General features: G+C 34.6%; 1 protein-coding gene across 2 annotated transcripts in view; it reads right to left on the minus strand.

The window, feature by feature from the left end:
- Window positions 1-13,320, minus strand: part of TAOK3 (TAO kinase 3) — a 152,355-nt gene that overhangs the window by 138,082 nt on the left and 953 nt on the right. The window lies entirely within an intron of this gene.

A 13,320-nucleotide genomic window follows, 5' to 3' on the forward strand; every position in this document is an offset into this window, starting at 1 on the left:
CTCATTGATACAAAGAACAGATTGGTGGTTGCTAGAGGCAGGCAGTAGGTAAAGGTGATCAAAAGGTAAAAACTTATAGATAAATAAATTCTGGGGATGTAATGTACAGCATGGTGATTATGCTTAACATTACTGTATCGTATATTTGAAAGTTGCTAAGAGAATAAATCTTAAAATTCTCATCATAAGGAAAAAACTTTGTAATAAAGTGTGGTGATCAACATTAACTAAACTTATTATAGTAATTATTTCACAATATATACATGCATCAATCATTATATTGTATGCCTTGGACTTATGTCAATTATATCTCAATATGTCAATTATACTGCAGTTAAACTGGAAATAAAATAAGGGGAAAACAAAAAAAAGTTTTCATTTGGGTGGCATCGATACAAAGGAAAAGGAAGGCATGTATCATTTCAAAAGACAAGAGATTGAGAATTTAAGCAATAGACATCCAGTTGAAGTGTCAAGTATTCTTATGTTTAAGCCTTTGAGTACATATTTTGTTCTTCTCTAATAGAATTCTCAATAGTTTTTTGAGGGCAAGAATTTTATTAATTAATTTAAGTATCCCTTCACAGAGTCTAACCTTACACATAGTAGGAACTTAATTATACTTACATCACTTAAAGAATATTATGTAATCAAGAAGTAAAGATACTTCTTGATTACATAATATTTATTGATCAGATTTGATTTAAAATGATAGGATAGAAAATTGTAAATATCAAACTAAACCTTTCCAAGTGAAACTGGCTATATCGCTGAAACAAAATCATATATATACACACACACACACACACACACACACGCACACAAACATCTACATAGATATACATACACATATATAGTTTCTCATAAAGCAAACATATCTATAACCAGTACAAAATTATCTTAATTTGCCTCCTGTTTTTCTCTTTTTCTGTAAATAAGGTGACAGACCTGACCCTAACTGGACAAATATTCAGGTCCCTTCGATATTATTGGAATGCGACCTTATTTTAGATAGGTACAATGAAACAAGTTTACTTTCTTTTCTTTTTCTTCAAATCAAAGTCAGGTACCTCAGCATTATGCTAAGAACTGTGAAAGATTTATCGGTAAGATATGGTCCTTGTACTCAAAATGTTTACATCATTAATAAAGATAAAACAGTGAACCATATAAGATACAGTGCACATTTTTGTTCACAGGTTTGCTAATTTAAGTCACGAGAGTTTGCAGCAAAACAGTAAGAGCTTAAAAAGTCAGAAAAAGCTGCAGACAGGAAGTAAACTTTACACGAGTTCTTGAAGAAAAGGTAAATTTGAGCAGGCAGGGAGACGGAAGGAGGGCTTTTTGAGTGAAGTAAATAACAGTCCCAGAGGTGCAGACTTGAATGACTATGGTGTTTGAAAGACAGACTGACTCCAATAGAGCAGAAAGGACGGGCCAAAGAACATAGGAAATGAAGCTGGATAAGTAGTGTGGGCCAGATTAGAAAGGGTGTTGATATTCAGGCAGAAGAGGTTAGGTTTAATGTGGTGGAAAACAGGGAACCAATGAAGCTTTCTGAAAGAGGAGGGCATGCTGCAAGTAGTAGCACTTAAAGAAGGTTAATCAGATGAGTTGAAAAAAACAGGCGGAAATGAAGGAAGGCAATTGTAGTAATCCAGGAATGAGGTGATAAGGGTCTGATTAGGATAGGTGCAGAGACGCAGCATATTTCAGTGGCAACGTGACGGGCCTTGAGATTGTAAAATTAGGGGTCCCAGAAACAAGGATGACACATAGACTAAGTCAGAGGCTGCCTCCCAGGTAAAGGAGTTGTACTAGAGATTAATAAGACCTGGAAATTTCAAAAATAGACATATTCACAAAACCTAAATGTTTTTCAGTACCCTACAAGTAGTTTCATTTTTTTGTTTAGTGAATTTAATTCAGGTGCCCCCAAATTTCACATGTGCTTTGCTAATATAGCCTCATGAAAATATGCTTATGTCAAAATTAGCTGTTTTTCAATAAACAAAGTTAACTGACTCATTACAGGATATGAACTCTCAGAGACTAATATAGTGAAAACAGAAAAATATTCTTCTTTATACTCAAATGTATATTCTTTATTGTCTGATTCCACAAAACAGACGAAAAAAAAACCCAAGTTTTTTTTTTTTAGCTGATCTAAAATCTTGAGACTTAGTCCTAAGTATATCTGATAGTGATCCAGTCAGAAGAAAACAAGCAAACTCTATGGAGAAAATGAATTAAGAAATCAGCACTTTGCCATGTTGTTTTCTTGAGCTGTGCTATCAAATTGGGAGGAAATTCTATGAGCTGAGGAACAAAGAGAAAATGTTACTAAAGCTAAATTTGGCAGATTGATTTTTGTACTAATAATTATTTAAATCTATAGTTAACTCTTCCCCTGCTTTCTCTCCCTGCTTAGAGTGGGAAATACATAATGTGGTAAGGGGAGTGCTCTCGTGGTACTTCCTCAATAATTCTATTATTGCAACGTTGATTCCATTATCCATACATGATTGCATGCATTGTTTTATATCTCTTCCCATGGTCATTTTCTGGTAGAGCTGTGATTAAGAATTGAAATGTCCAAAAACAGCAAAAATAAACATTTCTACTATCACTCACTGAGCTCTTCCTTTACACTGTGTGGCCAAACTTGTGCTTTTCACACATGACCTCATTTAGTCCTCACAACAATCCCGTGGGGTAGGTACGTCGATTATGCCTATTTTACAGTTGAGGAAACAGAGGCTTTAGGAGTTAAGGGATTTGTACAAGGTCACAAAGCTAGTGAGCTTCTAAGTGGCACACATGTTCATCTGACGTGCTCTTGTTAATCATTACACTGCTAACCCCAAACACATGTGACCGAAATGAAAAATAAGATGTATAAGGGACTTGGACATGCTACTCACTGTGTAAGAGTTAGTGGGGAGCATCAATTCTAAGAACCGTGTCAGTGACACAAAAGGATAAATTCCTTAACTCACTTCTAACCTTTCCTTATAGTACTGAAAACACTACACTCTATTCCTGAAGGACGGTGGGACACTGCTAGAAATGATAGTGAACTGTCCCCTCTTTTAGTAAGATACTTACATTACTATTTGATGGTACTGAAAGGGTCTCAATTTGGTTACATTTTTAAAAATGCTCCTACTTAGATCAGCCAGGTCATGACTAACTAGGCTGGTTGGTGACATCGAAACGTTTAAAAAAAAGTATTTTCTTAGTAGAATATCTAATGATCTGAACAACCTATATAACTCCTACCAGTGACCCTGAAATAGACACTAACCTTTTAAAGCTATTTCTCAGTACATAAAATACATTCATAAGACACTTCTAAAAATAACTCTTCACTGTAATTCTGTCCTTATGCATCTGGACAGAGATGTCATATTTCCTCCACAAAGCTTCCTTTTATGTTGCAACAGTAAGAATCTCAATTTCAAAATGAACCAGAACAATCGAGAACTACAAACTCCTTCATGAGATATGATTATTTTATTAGTATTTTATATGCATTGTCCAAATATGATGGGACATATTACATTTTAACTCTGCAATTCTTTTAACTATAAAGTAAAGCAATTATAATTTAAAGTTCTGTCTTTCCTCGTCTCTCTTTTTTTCTGTTAACACCTGGTCTTCCACAAAAGGGTCAGTGTGATCTCTGCAGAGCGTACATAAGGAATATGACCATGATAAACTAAAAAATAGAACATTAAGCACATATCAAGTAATTCAGAAGATTAAAATTTGTCATTTGTGTATGAAACCAGCAAACAGTTGGTTATAACTGGTTCAGTTATGACTGGTTAAATAAATATGTACAAATTAATAGGATGCAGTTAGTAACTTCTACTTTTCCCTCCAAAGAGTGGTGTTTTGGCAGGCAGCCATATAATCTGCACTAATCTGTCACTACTGTGACGCCCCACCCACTTCCTCTGCCCTACCCCCATTCAAACTATGACTGGGATACATCTGGAGAGCTAATATTACCTTCAGACAATTGTAAAGGCCTCTCTATAAAAACTAAAATTTGCGTGATTTATACTTTTAAGTATTTAACATTCAAAACTTTTTAAGAAAAAACACATTCTGTGACATCACATTTAAAGATTACTTGAAAGTTTTAATTTCCTTCTTTATATATTAGAAAAGATAGAGCCCCCAAATCAGTAAAACCCGCTGGCAATGCTTCTTGAATGAAAATGTGTCTTATGTACAATTATAAGACTTTAATTTACATTTCTAACATGTAAAGTATTAGGAGTTTGTAAGTCCAGAGTTATACACATTTCATTTAAACTTTGTTCCAAGAGCCTAGTGAAGCTGGTAAAGAAACTATTAAGGTAGTTTTCCTGGTTTCTAAAATATTTTACATAACATACAAACTATGAGATGTTAAATAAAAAATTATCTACTTTCCTACTCCATCTAATTCCATTTTATGAACTAGAGTAGTCCCATAAATTATTAACCCATCGCTAAAATATTTTATTTTTATATTTTAATAAGTAACTAATCTTATATACTAAAACAAAATTACAAAACAAAGTAAACGTGATCAAATCTTCCAACTTTTCTGTCTCTAAATTTGGTATTACATTCACAAAATTACTCTGCTTCCTATCCTATTTTCCCTCTTTGTAAAAGAAGAAAAATAGGATGTGGCTTCGTTAGTTTTTTAAGCTAGGATGAAAAGTATGCCATTTTGAGTAGCTTAATTTTGAAATATTGTTTTCCAGTAATAATATTATTAGCATAAACTGCATCTATTTAATAAACATGGCCTTTAGTATGTTTAAAATTTTTATTTAAAAGACTCTTCTGACAAGATTTTGATATTTTATTTGCAGCTCTGTATTTACCTTACCCAGGAGAAAGCAAAAAAAATTTAAACAACTTATGAAAAAAATTTCCACTTATATTTATTTGTAGAATATTAAATTACAAATTAAAATAAATAGGGCATATGAATCTAGTGACTTTTGAGGTTGATTATTCTTAGCTGGACTTTGAGCTAAGGCCATAAATATTCACATGAAATTCAACAAAGAATTTATTAGCAATGTTTAGATGCAAACCATATTTATAATTAAACACTAAATACAAAACACAACATCAAACTTACTCATAGTAGATCTTCTCAAATGTATGTCCTACATTTCCAGTCCAACATACTAAAGACATTAAAATGGTTTATTTAGCTACAGCAATAATAAGATTGCCCCAGAGATGGCTTTCTTTAAAAAGCTGCCTCTTAATCACTTAGGAAAGATAAAACTGAACTCAACTTAAGATGTAAGAACACTAGCACGCTATCAGCACCTTCATCCTGAGAAAGGAAGTTATTACAGTTTTATAAATGAGGCTTACAGAGAGTACTTCCTGGTCAGACAGTTAACGTCAACAGTATTTTATACAGCTTTACATTTCGACATTTTGAAAAGGTCTTTCTAAAAACTTTACCTGAATTTTTCCCCTCAGTCCCTACAAAAGAGGAAAACGTGCTCGAGCTAAACAAATCTTATGTAAAATCTATGAAATTCTATTAATGCCTATCTACCGTTATGGCATCATGTAAATATCAGAACTGGTTATTATTCTTGATAATAACATCAGCTGAAGTTTTAACTTTACATTTATGCACCCTCCACGTCCCCCTACCCTGAGTGCTAGAATAGAATGAGGTTTCCTGAGACACAGTAGAAGGTAAAGAAAGAACTTGGAGGACAACTCACCAATTCCTTGATGATGAAGAAGATGCAAATAAACACTCACATTTTAATTTTCAGATTTAAAGTGAATTCTCTTTTAAACTTATACATATACAAAAGTCAAGAAACCTTGTACAATCCTAATAAGGAACTGCAGATAAAAACAGCATGACCTGGACGCTGCACGTTACTATCGGTATTGCAAGCTTAAGTATTTCCTGTTATAACGCCCATTGGTTCCCACAGGTGCAAGTGCCTATGGGTACTGCCAATTTACCCTTCCTCTTGTAAGGGAACCACTAAAGGAGATCTCAGGTTGGCACAATCAATGCTAGGAACTATTAGGGCAGAACTACCTTGGGCTAATACCAAGAGCCTCCCAAACTAGGTTGATTGTGAATTGATGATTACCTGATTCTAAAAGGCTGAAGAAACTTTATTTCAATAGACTTTCATTATTTTTCTAAGATGCACTGTTATGAACAATGTATGCAACTTCACTCAGAAAATATGCATTAATTGTTTTCTCTGTACAAAGCACTATTCTAGGCACTACAAACACAGTAATGAACAAAACAAACTCCCTCTGGTCATTCATACACTATCTAGCAGACTTTTGACAATTTTATATATAATGAGAAAGTTTCCACAAAGACAGACTAAAGGGATCTGTATGGAAATTTGGAAAGTCAATTGTAGTGCTCACTACTAAAAAGCATTGTAATTAAGGCCACCACCAGAACCTAGTACATAAAAGAACTTTTCCAGAACGTAGTATATAAAAGTAGGAGTCTTTCTGCTTTCAGTGTTTCAAGAAGGCCATGTTGGAGGCAACCGCATATGTTACAGCAGGGAAAAGGAAAAACTTCTCACCATGAGTCACCAATGACTAAGGTCTTTTAATTCAGGCTTAAAACACATTTCAAACCCAATTACTTGTACATGCAGAAAACTGATAACCCCAAATTAACATCAGAAGCTTGATCTGACCAATTCTCCGGGTTAATATCAGCATCCAAGAAAAACAAGTGAAGGGCTTCTAATGGAATAATGCTCCTGTACTGAATTTTGTAATAATTTTGGTCAGCAAGCTTCCATTAAATTTTGTTACAATTAACAGTTTTCTTAGATTTTAGCCAAATTAAGACAATTGCTTTTGGATATATGTTGTGGTAGTGGGAATGGCTTTTATTTGCATTCAGTAAAACAAATATATAGTAAATTCAAGGCTGCTCAAAGAAAAACATAAAATCCAGAGAGTAAAAGGTACAGATAAACTCTGCTCTTCTGAGCTACACTTTACTTCCTTAGGATTTTACTTCCTTATGTTTAAAATAACAAACCCTACTTTTGAACCAACAAATTAGAGAAATTCTGAAAGCCAAATTTATCTATTTAGTCATTCAACAACTATTTATTGAGCACCTACTACATCTTAGGTATTGTTTTATAAGTTAGAGATACGGCAATGCATAAAAACAAATATCTCTGCTTTCATAGAACCTAAATCCCAGTGCAGAGATATAAGACAAACAAATGAATAAAATATTTGGTATGTCAGAAGGTAGTAAGCACTATGGAGAAGAATACAATATGAAAGGTAGGAATAACCATAAGTTTATTTGTTCACAGTTGCAAATTGCTTATATCACAAAGTAAGCTCCCCAGACTCTACCTCTGACTCAGGTGAATAACCACCTTCTGTTGCAAATGACAGAATCTTATTTCATTTGTTGCTAATACCTAGAGAAAGGAAAACAAACTTCCAAAAACCTGAAGTTAGAACCTATTCCTTGTTGATAAAACCATCGCTGAAGGAAACAAAACTAACTAATCTCAAACACACTCAGAGTCAAAGTTCATTTTAGGAAATATTGTCCTGCTAAATATGAACATACAGATTTCCATATACTTGTTACCACTGGCATCAAATTAATAACTGTCAGGTTCAGAAGTAAATTCTTCACTTTAGAATTATCCTTGTTATCTGCACTAGCAGCAATAATTAAAATATAACCTTTGAACCTAAAATAAGTATTTAAATTTAATAGGGTTTAACAAATATGTATTGAGCAGATATTAATTGTAAGACTCTGTTCTTTTAAAACCAAAAAGATGGCTCACTTTCTCATAAACTTGGATGCCTTCTCCTACATAGCTGCATACCCCACAGGCTCACATACCTACTGCCCCCACCTCTGTGTGCATAAGCGAGCATGCGCACACTCCCGTCACCCTCACGGCCCCCAATCCATACCCCATAGTCATCCCACCCAGGGCACATACCCCAAACTGACCTCCACAAACACCTACTCACACCCAAACCCACTTGCTCCCAGCCCCCCTCCCATATCCACGTTCCCTTAATTCCTCCATGGGCACTGTTTAAAAAAAAAAAAAAAAAACAGAAAAAGAAAACCAAAAAATGGATATTTAGGAAGGATAAGACAAGTACAAACCCTATAATGTAATATCGGAGAGAATATCAGTGCAATAAGAAAGCATACAAAGCAAGTACTTAGGGAATTCGAAGGAGAGCAGCAAGGAGGATGATCAGAGAAGGCCTCTTAAAAGGTGGCACTGGAGGTAGGTCTGAAAAATGATGAGCAAAAGGCATTCTAGGGGAAATAATGGCAAGAACAAAGACCTGAGGTGAAAAATCAGCAAGTGCTTGGCAAGTAAGCAGGCCAATCTGGTTGAGGCACAGGAAATACATACATATATACATAAATATGTGGATTGTGGGGCAATAGATAAATCTGCATTTAACTCAGTAGGCCATGGAGAATTAAGGGTTTTGACATGTGAATGACAAATTCAGAGGTATAGTTAGGGAGATTGAGAGAGCAACTGCATAAGTCGGAAAGACAAAAACAAAAAGGAGACTGGAAAATTGTCACAGTATTTCTTCCCTAGCACCTTATTAAGACCCTCCTTCTTGGACCATTAAGAAGTAGAAAGTAGAAAGTATACTGAGTTGAAAAACCAGATCTAGGTCACAGTGGTCAAGTCTGCCATTGTCTGCATGACCTTGGAAAGTCACTTACCCTCACTGAATCTCAATTTCCTTATGTGTGAATCTATTATTTATTCTTTTTGGAGTCAGAAGCCATGAATTTCAGCAAATTATTAGATCTGGGAGTAGAGCAAAAACAGCAATAAAACTGTTTCAAGTGATTAAAATAATAGGCAGCTACCATTTATTAAACACGTCCTATGCATTTGTCACTGTGCTTGCTTCATTTATTCCTTAGAAGAATCCCATGAAGTATGTATTCTTATTTTACAGATGAGAGAATTGAGAACTTTAAGACTTAAGTAACTTAGCCAGGGCCAACCAACTGACATAGTGACAAAGCCAACATAGGTGCCTAGGTCTCTCTGAGGGTAAGGCCCTTTCTCATTCCAACATGCTTTTTCTTATATAGTAGCTAAACAGTGCTAACACTTGTTCTTGTGTTCCAAACGAATCACTGACTCTTTTACCACCCTTTTGATATACTAAAAGGTCTCGATGAGGATAAGAAACAAAGTGTGGACATAAATATAATCTACTTACTTGCTGAACATTAGTTCATTCACTCATTCAATTTACATTTATTGAGCATCTTTCATACTTTGTGCCTAGTACTGTACTTGGCATGGAGGATGCAAAGATAAATAACAACCATCTTTGCCTTCAAAATGCTCATGACTAGTAAAAGACAACCACACATAAACAAAGAACTGGTATACAATGACAGAAGAGAGTTTTGCACGAGAAATGGAAGCACAAATGTACATGAAGCAAAATATTGTAATTTTGTATCTCAGCTATTAAATCTTGACCTAGATCATTTAAAACTATATTTATGTGGTTTGTAGAAATATTCATGTATTTACACACATACCCTTCAAAAAGTAAAGGCTTATGTTCATGACAGAAGGAAAATTAGCCATGAACTATGATTTTGTTTTGCGTGTCTACTGCCAAGACTAATTAGGTGATTAGTTTATTTAAGAAAGCCTTCTGCCTTGATGAGTGCCATCTTATTGTAATGGGTAAATAAAATGCATTTGAACTGTCATGAGCCTTGATTGCTGTGGACATAAGCCAGTGTCATTAGACAGAAAGTGAAACATATAAAACTAAATACATACCACATGAATTCTGGTTTGATCTGGAAGTAAAAAGTTATCCCATTATCCATCAAAAATAGTGGAAGAAAGTAAAATTGAACTCTTTCAATGAGTACTGTGGTAATTGGCTAATTAAATATTAAGCTTAACAAAATGTACAATGTGGGGTTTTTGTCAGCCATCATTTACTGAGGCCAGAGATGAAGTGAAAAGGCCCCCGAAAATAAACTCCAGCATGTCAATTGTGTTTGGAGCTAAAGCCACATGGGCCATACCTCCTTGTTTAATGGGAGTAGGTTTTGTTAGGTAGAAAACATTTGTTCCAAGGCATCTTCATTTTCTCACTCATTCTGGGGATGAAAGACATGTATTTGTTAGATAGCTGACAATGGTTAGGAGGCTGCTCTGTATTAACAAATCAAGAAACTGACCCTTAAGTCATTCTGTTGTAATACAGAAATAATTTAGAAAGACTTTAAATATACTTTAATGTCTTTAACAAATCTCAAATCAGAAAAAATACATTAGGTTGATTTATAAAGTATTTAGGTAAGTGTAACAACAAATAGCTAGAATGATAAAATGTATCAATTTAAATCCTACTCATTATCATAAAAATTCTAAATAGTTGTTGTGTTTAATTTGTTGCCCATAATGTAGAAATAAGTTAGATCACATTTTGGCCCATAAACATTTCTAATTTATCTTAGATAAATATCATTTATTTTATTTTTTTACTAAATTGAGTCTAAGAAACAGTAACAAAATTTTAATATATCCTCGCAAATAAAGCACCCAATTAAATGCATAAGGCTAAATAATTACAAACTGAACTCCCTATGGTGAAATGCAATTAAATATACAATATCACACAACTCAAAAATACTAATTCAAAACTATTCTCTTTATTGACAGGAATTTCTCATTGAAGAATGAAAAGAAGTCTGAAAATGTCTTCTCAGAAGAGTGCCACAAAACACTTTTTGATGGAAACTTTCTGTTTTCTTTTGGCGGGGGTAGGGAAGAAGCAAAGGCTGGAGGAATAAATTATAAAGAGATTTTTAGCAGAGACTTTAAAATAAAAGTACTAGTAGTTTTCATTCATCTTCCTATACTACTGAAACCAACAAATCTGAACACTGGCAAGCAATGAGAACTTTTATTCAAGTTGGCTTAAACATTAAACCGAATTAGATATCAAGGTAGACTCTGAGATTACAATGGTTTGACTGTACAGGCCTCAAGTGGTAAAGAAAGTGTAAAATGGGTTATTGTATTTACTGGGCATCCTGCTAAACCAAGACTAAGAAAAGTCTAAGAACTACAAACCAAAAAGAACTTTCATTCTGTTGTTACTATATTCAGATGATGTATAAGGCTCCTTAATCTTGACTTTTGATTATATTTTTTAATTGAGAAGAAAGTTTAAATGAGCATAGGTGTAATAACTTTACATATTTATAGTTCTAGTGTTTTATTTTGTGAAACAAATAAAACTAAATTCCCACAGAATTCTTACTCCCCCCAGAACAAATCTCCCCAGAATAAAGTTATTATAGATAGACCCTGTCACTAAAAATTCTATTACAATGAATCTCTTCATCATCTCCGGATCAATATCATAACGTAATGTGGTTTAAATGACTGCTTTAGTAATCAGTCAGGGAGTATCAGAACATTTTCTTTTTTTAAAAGGAAATAAGTTTAATGTTTTATCTTAAAAAACTGCCATTTGTACCAATCAGAAATGAGCTAGCAAGTATGATGAAAGAGCTTATCTGCTCAGTTTTATTACTTTGTAGAATTATTAGTACTGTGATTCCCAATTCTTCCACAGACTATTTCATGTTTCATGCACTACACAGTGAACATATGCCCCTTGAAATAAACTTTTGAATTAACTGACCTTGTTTGATTCTTGAATTCTACCTAGAGCTCCGGAAAAATAAATGTAATGGAAAAAATTACATTTAATATATCTTAAATATAGTGTCTCATAATCAAAATCTGTATTTCCTATTGCAGTTCCTCTTATCTTTGTAATTTTTTTCCTAGGGGAGGACTTCTAATTAGTACACTTTTCATAACTAAGTTCCACACTCTGAAGCCAGTTAAGAAATGTTCTGTATCAGGTAATATCAAATAAAATCCCCAAATGGCACACGTCCTCTACTTATTATCACCTTGATGAAGATGACTTTAGTAATTTTTGTTTTGGATTGAAATAAGCAGTTCTAGGTAAGACTTCTACGTTATGTCTCTGGGAAATAATGCAGTATTTCTGTTATCCTCTTAGCTGAAGCTGCCCATTACTAAACGTGGGCAATGGCTTCTAATAACATGTTTTAAACCCGAAACAAAGAAGATATTTAAATAACTGTGAAATGATACAGTTGTGACATTCACCATTATTTCCCAAATACCATCATTTCCTAACTCTTCATCTATAAAAAAGAAAAGAGGTAAGGAGAAGCAACACACAGAGAAAAAGAGGTGAAAAAATTCACATGCAAAACTATAACCATAACAAAGCACGTGCATTCAAGAGAACATGAGAAAGGTAGTCAGGGCAGTGTTAACTAACAAATGCTAAATACTTAGCCTGGTCATTAGTTTAATTTTCATATCCCTCAAAGTAGGAGGCTGCTCCCCAATTCCCACCCCCTATTGCTTTCCTCTATTTATTTCAGCATTTTAATAGACACACACTTGCCTCCCACCAGGGCATACAAGTCTGGTTTAAATAGGCTTATCTTTCTCCTTTGCTTGTCCTAGAATTATGCCTAAAGCTCAGTCCTGGTAGCTTTCAGGATGAGAAATCTAATTGGACAGTGCTGTTAGTTTAGTGACTCCAATACCTCTTTTCAAAATTTAGTTTGACCCTCCAACTATCTCCAACACACCAAAATTAAACAAATTTAGTATATATTCCTTTTAATCTGATTTGTAAACATTGATACTGATGTGCTGCCAAATCTGAGAAAGTTTCTTAGCTCCTCGCTGACCTAAAATGAAAACTATAGGGTCTATCAAAATAAACATCCTCATGGATCCAAAACGTGGGTCTCCAAAAGGATCCCTTTTCCTTTCAACTTGTTTGTGATGGGTTGAAAAAGCCCTCTCCAACTTTTCACGTTCTGATTAAGCTATTAAAGCCAGGTAGCCCCTCACTTTCAAGGCATCCACGCCAAACTCTTAAGAAACGAATGGGAAGCCGTGGGGCCAGTGAGGGAGTACCGCTATGTATCGCTCTTGATCTTTTAAGATCTCTATATTTCTGCCAGACCCCTCCAGCCCGTGCGTTCTACTTAAGAGATGTTTCATTACATAATCCCTGTTCCAGAGTCAGTCACGGGGGCTCAGGCTGTCCCACGCCTCACACGCTACCCTTAGGAAGCTCGGCTGACTGCAGACTCCGACTGAAGATGACTTCGAGCAGCACCGTGCCCTCTTCTCTGCTCTG

The sequence above is a fragment of the Pteropus vampyrus genome, unplaced genomic scaffold (genome assembly GCF_000151845.1).
Source record: "Pteropus vampyrus isolate Shadow unplaced genomic scaffold, Pvam_2.0 Scaffold23, whole genome shotgun sequence".
NCBI classification, from domain to species: Eukaryota; Metazoa; Chordata; class Mammalia; order Chiroptera; family Pteropodidae; genus Pteropus; species Pteropus vampyrus.